Source organism: Hoplias malabaricus, chromosome 16 (genome assembly GCF_029633855.1).
Source record: "Hoplias malabaricus isolate fHopMal1 chromosome 16, fHopMal1.hap1, whole genome shotgun sequence".
Taxonomy (NCBI): Eukaryota; Metazoa; Chordata; class Actinopteri; order Characiformes; family Erythrinidae; genus Hoplias; species Hoplias malabaricus.
In genome coordinates, this window is record NC_089815.1 from 19,222,491 (window position 1) to 19,235,436 (window position 12,946).

At 38.6% G+C, this 12,946-nt stretch overlaps 1 pseudogene; it reads left to right on the plus strand.

Moving 5' to 3' along the window:
* The first annotated feature begins 665 nt into the window (after positions 1–665).
* Positions 666–12,527, plus strand: LOC136671367 (granzyme B-like; annotated as a pseudogene).
* Positions 12,528–12,946: the final 419 nt, after the last annotated feature.

The window sequence follows — 12,946 nt, forward strand, 5'->3', positions numbered from 1 at the left end:
TTTCTAAAACCAACTGTAATAGAATAAGCTACATTTATGTTCCCTCTTCTCTGACACGGTACCAGCAACCTCTTCACAAACTCAGTATGTGAAATTTGTTCAAACAGCTTGACAGTGTTACAGTGGTCTCTGACCTTTGCACAGAACTGGATATCCCTTACTCGTCATTGTTCTCAGTGGTCTTTGAAATGAAACAATGCCAAGAAATGCGTTTCTTTTTCGCTCCTGTAGCAGGGAGATGAATATGCCGGTTTGTCATATATTATCACAAACATAAGAGGATGCTGAGTCAACATTTGTGAGGTGTGAGTATTTGTGGTGGGCTTAACTTACCCACCCAGATATATATAAATAACCCCATGTATCTGTAGAAAATTTCGCTGTCACATAATGGCTCTCATCTCGCTGCTTCTGCTGGTGGTTGCTCTGCAGCATTGTTTGTGCCAATCTGGTAGGCTTCCGTTGACCTCATTTACTCTGTCTTAATAAAAATTCACAATAATGGACTAAATTAACTTTTTATAAAATGCCAATGACCACTGATTATGTTAACGTTGAAATCTCTAGTTCAGATTACTTGTCGTACCATCATTAAACAGGAGTCTCATAGAAGATTGAATCACAGCTTTTATTTGAACTCTTTCTTCAAAACAGCTTCTGTAGGTATGGACATAGTGAATGGCACAGAGGCTAAACCACACTCCAGACCCTATATGGTTTCAGTTCAAAGAAATGGTCGACACATGTGTGGTGGCTTCTTGGTGTCTGAACACTTCGTCATGACGGCTGCACACTGCTACAATTGGTAAGCTCTATGCTTAGTAACATTTTCACATTGAGTCAGTTTCACATTCCCATTCTCAACGTTGTGGCCTGCGACTTCAGAGAAATAAAGGGCACATGATGTGATTACATTCTAAATGATGTGTGCTGTTAATTATTTCAGAATATTTCTGAATAGTTTGACTAGTTTTAAGTGATTATATCAGGTGAAGCATAATTGCAAATTAGAATTATTAGATATTTTGACATTAGACATTAGAGAATTTTCTTTGTTGAGAGCTGACTTTTTTGGAGTACACTTAGGTAAATCCTAGTAAAGTCTTTTTGTAAAATGGTTTGTTAATTTTCTGAAGCAAGAAACAGCTAAAAGCAAATTTTGTGATTTTAATTAAAAATATATATATTTTCATAAAATATAGAGGGTGTTTCTTCAGCATTTGCAGGCTCCCCGGTCTGTTTGCATAATGGTAAAGTGTCAGATATATTTATAAAGCCCTGTGTCAGTAAACTGGTATATAAAAAATATATAAATAAATAAATATATAAATAAATAAATAAATTGATAAGTATTACAGCAAAGTTACAGTGTTAAGAGTTAAGTCAATGCTGTTAGTGTTTTAAATGTATGACAGTATAGACTTCACTTGTATAGTATAGAACTGGTTGCACTGAGCATGCATTAACTGTGCCAGTGGGGCTAGGTACAGCCTTAGTCACCAGGGAGTCCAGTATGGTAAGGTAGGACTGTAAGGCTGGCTTGGAGGGGGTGGGTCTGTGATGCCAGGTGTTGTGGGCTTAATTCAGTGAAACCCTGATGAGGGGAGGTGCCTACCTGATGACCCCTGTGAAGAGCTAGTGATACAGTGGCTGGTTTGGATACTCATGTGATGGACTCAGTGAGTAACCGTAGTTGTTATGGATAGCCGGTTGCTGATCGGATCATAAACGACCACAGCCTCCTTATTGTTGAGGTGTAGGATTCCACAGGAATTTTGGTGTTTGCAGGTAGGCAGAGAGTGTGGTGGGCTCTATGTGAAGCTCTAATTGATTGACACAGGATATTTTACATCTTATGTATAATTATAATTATAGTCCTTTAATTACATTGTAAACACAGGGTGAAGAAAAAATAATCACCATTTTCTCTACTGTTCACTTGTTTCTAACAGGAGTACGGAGCTAACGGTTGTGTTGGGTGCTCACAACTTGCCGAACAGTGACAAAATTCCAGGCCGAATTGCAGTGAAGTTTTACCACATTCATCCAATGTACGACTCCAAAACTCTGAGCAGTGACATCATGCTGCTACAGGTAAACAGCACACACAAAGTTCCAAAGACCCCACTGCAAAATAATGAATTGGCAAAAACGTACGCAGTGAAAATATCCTACACTTTGTAAATTACTGTGCGAAGATGAGAAAATTAGATTGAGAGAATGTTTGTAATCTGAGCAGTAAGACAAAAATAACAAACAATAATAACAACAAAAACAATATTAGTAGAATTACAGTAAGTAAATATATAACATTTGAGTGTCTCTCCTCATGTCAGACCAGTATTATTTTAAGTTATCATTTCATTTCCAGTTTTACAGGTTAATAAATATTTCATCATGTAAATCAAGTGTGCTTTTGATTGAACAAATCCATAAATCAAGCAGAATATCTGGAAGCAAACAGACTGAAAATCCCTGTCTTTTGAAACAATTTCAGTGAGCACTAAGTATTTGTGGAAACCCATTTTTGAATAGGCATAGTGGGGACACGTTCAGACCAAATACATTTATATTATTAGCAACAGAATTTGCTCATATTCTGAGTGACTGTTAGTGTAAAAGTCCTTATAGCAATACTCCTATTGGAATTGCATTGAGAGCCAACCCTAGATTTCCACATTGAAGGCAGGTTTTGCCACTCCTCTAACTAAACCATTCCACTAATGGTTAATAAATATAATGGTTAACCAACATGTGTTTCACTTCAGCTAAACAGAACTGCCCAAAAGAGCAAAGCGATCAGCTGGATTTCCTTACCAAGGAAGGACAAGGACATCAAGGCCAAATTGAAAGTCTGATGGAGGTAGACGTCAGTATTATAGATCATAAAACATGCTTTAAGTCCTGGTACAGGCAGTACTCCAAGTCAAGGATGCTGTGTGCAGGAGGCCATGGTGGGTTTTGCCAGGTATGGACCAGTACACTTCATTAATGCTGTCTTAGCAATGGTTTTATTTATTATATATACTATTTGTTATAATAAAGTAGTTGTACGGTTATTATAGGCTTATTTAGATTACATTCCTATGCATTTTCTGGATACAATACATAACAATATTTTAACAGAATAAATATGATATTTCAAAGAATTAAGACACATTAGATGGAGACACTGACTAGATCTGTAATGTCTTCACTCTGAATCAGTGATATGAAACAACTTCAGGTGTTTATCCACAGTAAACTAGTGAAGTTCGATACCACAGATTTCCTTTCCAATCCAATACTGAGTAAAATTCAGGCTGGTATCAGCGATACCGATACCAATACTTGGTAATACTTGGATACCAATACCAATACATGTCCCAGACAGTGAGCATATATTGGTCTACTGGCATTTAAAGGTTTGCACACCACTGACTGTAGACCACTGCTGGTCCACCATCAGACAATTCAGGTTCCTGTCCTGTACAGGATCTAACTAAATTTTTATCCCCTCAAACAGATTTTAAATTCACAGAGAATTTTATTCTGGAAAACAAACTAATACAAATATTACCAACAATTATGAGAGTTATAATAATGAGTATGCCTGATATAAAATTACATTAAAAAAATAAATTATAAAATTACACTGAAAATTCAGATTTGTAAAGTATAACACAAGAACCTGATGAATGAAACATTAGTAAATTGGACTGTGAATGGAAAAGTGTGGCATTGTGTCTAAAATTCTGTTTAATCACCGGTAGTCTGCCCAGACAATGCTGTGCAAAATGCTGGTGGACCTCCAAATTTGCCCTCAGTGGGCCAAACGTGGTCTGCCATCTCCTTGCTATTAGGGGTGTCTGGTAAATCTAAATAAAAGCAATGTATTTCAAAAAGCTTTAGAATGAAATATGAGGCATCAGAATAATTCATTTATTTATTTAACTCTCTGAAGTATATTGAGGTAGTCTCCTCATTTACAATATGGCCGAGCTATAATTTAATAACACCAGTCTGTGTAATTCACATTAAATGATCAATTAAATGATCTTCAGGGGCTCCACCAGAGACTGAAGAGAGAGACAGGGCTTTTTTTCTTTTTTTTTTTAATTTACGCACTGTCATTGTGTCTGTCTTCAGACTGAGTGACTGACTGCCACTGCACTTACACATTACGCACTTAGCCAGGCAGAAGAAAGTAGTTCCCACACTCTGCATATCATTTAAACAAGATCTCAGTAGTTTAGTTACTTTCCACTGTATTCCTGTTAATGACACACATTATCTCTAATGACTAAGGTATCAAAAGTATCGATATTTTGATTTGAGAATCGATTTTAGAGCATAAAGATCTGGTATCGGAGGTATCAATATTTCAATATAGATTCGCACGTCACTAAGGTACACATATTAGAACGGTATTAAGCATTGACTGAGTACATATTCCTTGTGTTACAGGGGGACTCTGGAGGGCCTTTGGTGTGCAAAGGTACTGCAGTTGGTATTGTTTCATTTATGGATAAAAATTGTAGCTTTCCAGTTTTGCCCAATGTCTACACCAAGATCTCCAAATTTCTGCCCTGGATTAAAGCTATTTTAGAAAGTATGAAGTAGGCACCTGATAAATAAGCATTCAGCATTTTCTTACTGAGAATTATTTTATTATATATATATTTATATATATATATATTGAGGCCTCAAAATACAATATAGTGTCTATGACTTGCTAAATAAACCCACCAAGTCACCTTAGGAGCTCCGTAGAAAATAAAAGAAAAACGAGAGAAAATTTAGAAGAGGACAGAAAACAACTGAAATGTATTGACATTAAACAGAATCTAACACAAGAGAAAATAAAATTAAGGGAAGAATTAAATGAAGGATGAAAAGCCCCTTTCCCTGTTGCCAGCAGTTCACCCAGCATATGGTATATGGCATATCTTTTACTTTCTATATTAATCTTTTAATCCTGTTTTCCATGTCAGAAACTGACGAATCGTGTATGCCTTCTTATTGTGTATTGTGTAAGAGATTTAATAAGAATTTAATTTGGAAAGATATAAAGGAGCCCCCTCCAGGGTCTAATCCCGCCTTGCGCCCAATGATTCCAGGTAGGCTCTGGAACCACCGCGACCCTGAATTGGATAAGCAGTTACAGATAATGAATGAATGAATGAATGAATATTTAAAGGAATATTATTTCCCACATCCTGTTTTACTACTCACACTCATGCCTGCAGTCCAAGTGATCCAGTGCATCAAGTATAAGTGCAGGGGGATAGGGAAAAAGATCACTGTCCAAATATGTCTGCTGTGTAAATATCTGAGGGGAAATAACATAAGAAATAGCTTACCAGGCCCAACAGTTTGCTGCCATCATGATGAACTGATCAGACACAAGGATCCCACCACAGTGGTGTTTTCCATTTTTCTGGATAGACACGACACCATAATGTCTGGAGTGGGGTGTACCCTCTTTACCATTTATTTTTCCAACATTTAATTCAGCCGAGATACAGTGGAAAAACATACAGGCAGGTCAGCTATCTCTCACCTGACCATAAACACTATATGTCCAAATCTTTCTAGACACTGTTTATAATAAATCAGCTACTTTTAGGTGCACTGTCTGAATACACAAACATTCATTTTCTGTTATTGTTGCAATTATTTCAATTTTGAAATCAGTTGTGTTCAGTAGTACTAATTTATAATAAGACTTTCCATAGAAAGAATTAATCAGTGACTTAAAAGAAGTGAATTCATATTCAAAAGCACAATAACAATAATTCATGAATAATTTGATAAATATATATCTAGCTAATATAATTAAAATAATGAATGTTATTTTAATTATATTAGAAAGAATACTTAGTACTTAGTAGAAGAAAAAGTCAGATATATTAGTAAAAGTTTGATTCTTTGCTCAGGTAAAGCACAGGTAGGTAAGAACTGATGACTAGGGCTTGACTCCCTTCTCGGGTAAACACAGATCAGTAAGGGCTGATGTTATAATCTGTTGCCACTTTGTTTCTGATCCATAAAGTGTCGCTTTATTTTGCTGTTGTTTGTTCACATGTTTTATACATATTTAACAGTTCATTTTGACTTCTGGATTCAAATCATGGCTAATTCCAGCTTTATAAAATTTAATTAGAGATTTAATTGAGCAGGTCCTCTTGAAAAATCTCTATTCACTTTTATTACAACTACATGCCATAGTTATAAAAAGCCCACTAGATTCACAGGGGTTTTAAAATGGCTTTCATATGTAAGTATTTCCTGCATTATCTTATTCATTCATTCATTATCTGTAAGCGCTTATCCAGTTCAGGGTCGGGTGTGGGTCCAGAGCCTACCTGGAATCATTGGGCGCAAAGCGGGAACACGCCCTGGAGGGGGCCCCAGTCCTTCACAGTGTGACACACACACACACACACACACATTCACTCACACCTATGGATACTTTTTTAGTGGCCAATCCATCTACCACCATGTTTGTGGACTGTGGGAAGTAACAGGAGCACCTGGGGGAAACCCACGCGGACACCGGGAGAACACTCCACTGGGTCTGTTTTCCTTATTCAGTGTGCTATTGTGTATTTGATATTAATTTAAGATCATGACCCTTCACCACTGTAATAATTAAACCTGTGTTTACTCTGTAGAGTACACACAGGGCAACACACACGTTCACAACTATGGACACTTTTGAGTCGCCAACCCACCTACCAACGTGTGTCTTTGGACTGTGGGAGGAAACCGGAGCACCCGGAGGAAACACACGCAGACACGGGGAGAACACACCAAACTCCTGTCTGAAAGAGAAAGATGTGGAAGGGTTGTAATCAGAATACAAAATTCACCTCCATACATCCAGGCCTTTAGAAGCATTCTAACTCCCATACATACACCCTGTCTAACACTAGTTAGTGTCCAAAAATAGGAAAAAGCTTCTTACATTGTTCAGGCAGCACTCACAAGATTGGATGAGGTTTGGCATTCAGGCAGCCAGAAGGAGCACAGAGAGGAGAGCCATGATGCACTGCAGAGAGGTTTTGGCCCCGCCTTGAAAAATATATGATCACTGAATTTTCTGGGATTGTCATTGGCTCTCTGGGCTGGTACAAGCTGAATCTGACTCATTCAGGTGTCAGAATCACACACACAGCACACACATGAGTCTACACACACAAATTTTAAGACAGAGAATAAATTAGATACAATTTAATATTTGAACATTCCAAGTTGCATTATATTATTTTTTAAAATTATATTCATTCATTCATTATCTGTAACCACTTTTCCAGTGCAGGGTCGCGGTGGGTCCAGAGCCTACCTGGAATCATTGGGCACAAGGCAGGAATACACCCTGGAGGGGGCGCCAGTCCTTCACAGGGCAACACAGACACACACACACACACACACGGACGGACACTTTAGAGTTGCCAATCCACCTACCAATGTGTGTTTTTGGACTGTCGGAGGAAACCCACGTGGACACAGGGAGAACACACCAAACTCCTCACAGACAGTCACCTGGAGCGGGAATCGAACCCACAACCTCCAGGTCTCTGGAGCTGTGTGACTGCGACACTACCTGCTGCGCCACTGTGCCGCCAAAATTATATTATGAATGATATTAAAATGATAAAGATTTACACTCAGACATGAACACATTTGTCCAGATTTGTAGAAACCTGTTGTTGTTCCTTTTCCACTGGAGTCATTCATTCATTCATTCATTCATTATCTGTAACCGCTTATCCAGTTCAGGGTTGCGGTGGGTCCAGAGCCTACATGGCTCATCATTACACATTACTCCATTGGACGCAAGGCAGAAATACACCCTGCCACTCCTTCACAGTGTGACACACACACACACACACACACACATTCACTCACACCTATGGATACTTTTTTAGTGGCCAATCCATCTACCACCATGTTTGTGGACTGTGGGAAGTAACAGGAGAACCTGGGGGAAACCCACGCAGACACCGGGAGAACACTCCACTGGAGTCTGTTTTCCTTATTCAGTGTGCTATTGTGTATTTGATATTAATTTAAGGTCATGACCCTTCACCACTGTAATAATTAAACCTGTGTTTAGTCTGTAGCCCCACTCTCTTGTTGTTGCTCCTAATAGTTACATGTGATTCCCCATTGTGAAGGAATCACACACTCACCAATTCAGTCATACTCTCACAGCTGTGGATAATTTCCCACAGACATTCCACCTAACACAGTGTGTTTTTGGACTGTGGGAGGAGAGCATTTCACCTGATATGGGGTTTTAGATATGGGGAGAAAACACTGAATTCCTTAAAAACAATGACCCTACACTGTCAGAAAAACTGTCACTGTGGTAGTACCTTTTTATGTCAGTGTGGTGGTAACATCAAGAATACATTTTCAGTACTTTTAATTAAGGAATTTAATTGTACCTTACACTTGTTGGAGGTTTTAAACATGTATTGACTTTATATGCCCCATTTAATCTCCAGGACAATACTTCCATCTCTATAAGGAAAGTTAACAAAGAGTCACTCCTCCTTCAGGACTGTATTGTGCATTTAGGGAACACAACTGGACTTTAAAAATAACAGCTGCACATTTTCACTGTTTGTACTTTTAGTGAAAAAAGCATAACTGTACATTACCATTTTTCTCTGAAAGCATTCAAGTGCCACAGTGCTGCCATCCTAACATGAATTATTCATTCATTCATTCATTCATTGTCTGAAACTGCTTATCCAGTTCAGGGTCATGGTGGGCCTGGAGCCTACCCAAAATTAACATGAATTAAGCTGTTAGGAAATTGGGTTATTAGGAAAGTCCACCTTTTGCAAATCAATTAGACATCAAAATATATATTTGAAAAAACTGCCTGCTTCATATTTATGTTTTATTAAAATGTTTAAAAGCATTGTTTGCTTTTTTGCTTCATTTAGTTCATTAGTTATAAGAAACAACATTTGAGACAAGAGAAATCATGCTTGAGAAAAATGCTTTTATTAAAATAAAATCATGCTCTTGCTTTACTCATGTGTTAAACGTGGGCTACACACGGTCAAGAATAGACCTGATCCAGGGCAGGAATGCAGATATTTTGACAAAACCATTTGGAGCCAAGGGTGTCTCACACTTTCCCACAATGAAAGAATCAATACCCACTGCAGTGTTGTTAAACACTAAAGGACCTCCAGAGTCTCCCTGTTAAAAACACACAAAGGCATTAGTGTCCTAGTAGTGGTCAGAGTTTAAATCACTGCCGTTATTTACCATCTGGAGCTTGCAATTGGTTTACTGTTAAGTTTAGTATGAGTGTTAGGGTTAGGGTTAGGTTTAGGGGTTACGGTTATAAGGAAAGTTATAAGGTTGATTTTAATTCATTGAGTTGCTAGAAATTCATATAAACATTCACAAATGTCATTAGTGCACATTTTACAAGTGCCAGTTACAGGAAATGGTTTTCAACAAAACATGCTCAGAATAGCCTTGAGACCAGCACTAGCTCAGAAGGTGTGGAAAACAAGTAGAAGTTATACTCTGACAATAGTGAAATAAGTTTAGCTATTATTCTAAGTCAGATCAAAACAAGAAACACATTTATCAGTCATTTTTACTTACCTTGCACACTCCTCCTGGATGAACTGCACACACTCGCTGTTTAAGTGCATCATACTTCTTACAATCTGTGACTGTGATACTTGTTTCCATCAGACGGTTACTTGTGGACTTATTGTCACCGGTTTGTCCCCATCCAGCTACACTGCACTTGGTACCGACTGGGATGTCCTCCATTTTTGGGGGAATGGGAATGGTTTTGATTGTTGGACCCAGTGGTACTTTTTCCTTGAGCTGTAGCAATGTCAGAAAGTTTAAAAATTACACTGCAACTGTCTCAATGTTTATGCGCAGAAATAAATAGTAATTCATTGACTGAGTGGGATTTAGAAATGATGATTTTAAAATGATGATGATGATGACTTTATCTTAATGAACCAAGGTCTTCACGTGTACTGCGCTGTCTGGACATGACTGAACTGCTAGCAAAACTGATCATGTTCATATATATATATATTTTTTTTTTTTTTTTTTTTTTTTTCAAGCCACTACACAGCTCAGCACACTTATGTGGCTTTTCATGGGTACAGCTCTGATCGACTGGACTCTACACAGCTCAGCACGGCATTTTTAAAGCTTGCCACGTTTCCACTGGCAGGGCGAAATGTAACCAGCGAAATGGACCCAGTGATGTTGTAAATCCTTCTCTAACAGGAATCTCTGGCTTTTCAGAACCCACAACGGCAGGGGAAAAGTTAGGCACTGTTTACTCAACATGTATTTGTGTGTTGTTTTTGTTGTTTGGACTGAACACGGCTCCGTGCCCCAGTTCTCACAGATCAATTTTCTTTACTTGTTGCACGTTTGGTTTTCACTTGAAATTTTTGTCTGCCACCAACCTAAAAAGCATATAAACCTCTTCAAAACACCTTGAGGTAAAGTTACAAGCCGCTGTTGTGAGTCCAATAAAAATAAATGTGAAAGCTGCTGTAATTTTAGAGATTTGAGTTTGTGCTGGATTTAAATGAGATCTGCATTTTGGGTTAATTGACATGGCTCTGGCCAATCAGCGCTCTGCAGGGTTTACACGTCACCATTTTGTACCTACTCGGCATGGTTGGAACACCGAGGGAGCTGGGACTGAAAACCTACATGGTTCTAGGGACCAGGTACCAGATTTGGCCAGTGGAAAAGCAAAAGAGCCGTGCTGAGTCGTGTAGAGTCGTGTAGGTTCTATGCAGTGGAAAAACACCATTAGAATAGAGCAATAACCAATTGTTTCAGTGCATATATTTACCTTTAAAAGCATGATATCATTGTTAAGAGTAATGTGATTGTAATGCTTATGAGCTGAGTAGGTCTCCACCTCCATTCTCATAGATCCTTCTTTGCTGTTTTCCAGGTTATGGGCTCCCAACACTGCGGTTAGTGGAGTTACGCTGTTCAAAGAAAGAGTTCAATATGAAGCTGATTAATTCACAAAATTCTACAGCAATCAGAGAGCAGGAGGTGCTGCACTACCCTCAGCACCCAAACTTCCCATATGTCTGGTTCCATTCATACCAGTGTTTGTCTGTGTTGCCCTGTGAAGTACTGGTACCCCTCCAGGGTGTATTCCTGCCTTGCGCCCAATGATTCCAGGTAGGCTCTGGACCCACCACGACCCTGAACTGGATAAAGCGGTTACAGATAATGAATGAATGCATACTATTAAAAATGTTATATTTTTTGTTACTTCAACTGTTCTTGTTTATTAATATTAATAATACTGATTATTATAATTATTGCTGATTGTTAATAATGATTAATGTTTTTTTCTAAATGAATCACACACATTTTCTCACAAAATGTGAAAATGACAATGGACTGCAGAACTTTAATACAACTTTATTAAATTTGCATTAATTAAAGGAACAGGAACATCTCTCACACTCCTTGTCTGTCATGTTTCTCTTTTCTCCGACCTCATGTAACACAAAATGCACATATGAAATTTGTTAAAAACAGATTAACTCTCATCATCAAAATAAAATTTGAGTTTTTAAATCATAATTGCCATTGTGGAATAGGTTCAATGCGTTAGTACACGGGATTCTGAACAGGAGCTCAAGCACTCATATAAAAGTATTTTACAAATAAACAGAAATAAATGCTCATTTATTGTTTTATCCTGAGTACCTAGACTCCCCTGCCAAGACAATTCACTGTTATCCCAACAACAAACCATGGGTAACACGAGAAATCAAAGCTGTTCTCAACAGGAAGAAGGGTGCCTAGATCTCCAGTTACCTCACTGACAAGCCACAGTATATTAGACAGAAGAACATCATGTCTGACACTGTGATCAGCAACATGGAACACCCCAGGGCACAGTGTTGGTCCCTCTTCTCTTCACCCTTTACACCTCAGACCTCTGCTACAACTCTGGGCTGTGCCACATTCAGAAGTTTAATGATGACACAGCCATAGGTTAATTAATCATGGAAAAACAAGGAGGAGGAGTATCAGAGCTTGGTGAGGGATTTCACTGACTAATAACAGCTTAATATCTCAAAGACTGAGGAGCTAGTCATTGATTTTTGTAAGTCTAGGCCAAGATTGCGACCAGTTCTAATAGAGGGAGTTGAGGTGGGGGCTGTATATTCATACAACTACCTCAGGAAGTAGTTGGACAGCAAACTGGACTAGACTACATACACCAACTACCTGTACAAAAAAGGGGAGAGCAGTTTGTACTTTCTGAGGAGGTTACTGTCTTTTAACATTTGCAGGAAACTCCTGTTCTACCAGTCTGTATTCGCCAGTATGCTTATTTACAATGTGATGTGCTGGGGGGCAGCACTTCCAAGAAGGACTTCTGTAAGCTGGAAAAACTAATCAGGCGAGCCGGCTCTGTGGTTGGCATGAAGCTGGGCACTCTGGTGACACACAACACTGAGACTCCACAAAATCCTGGACATTATGGATGATGCCTGTCATCCTCTGAACACTGTCTTCAGCAATCAGAGAGCAGGAGGTGCTGCACTACCCTCAGCACCCAAACTTCCCATATGTCTGGTTCCATTCATACCAGTGCAACAGACAACAACTGAGAAAAGTACATCTTCATTTTTATAACTCCAAATCAGTTCAACCTGTTCACATCTGGGACAAAACTATCACAAGCAAGAAACTACCTAAAATTCATTACCAGAGTTCAGACTAAATCTAATTTTACCAGATAGATGGTGGATAAACTAGGTCAGTGGCCATCAGTTGGTACAATGAGGGGGCAAGTGAGCAGCAGGAGACTAGCATTAATGTACTTTATTCCACAAAAGCAGCACTAAAGCTAACAGATTTCGATTACAAGTGTGAACCACTCTGATATTGCTGCATGTTTCTTTGT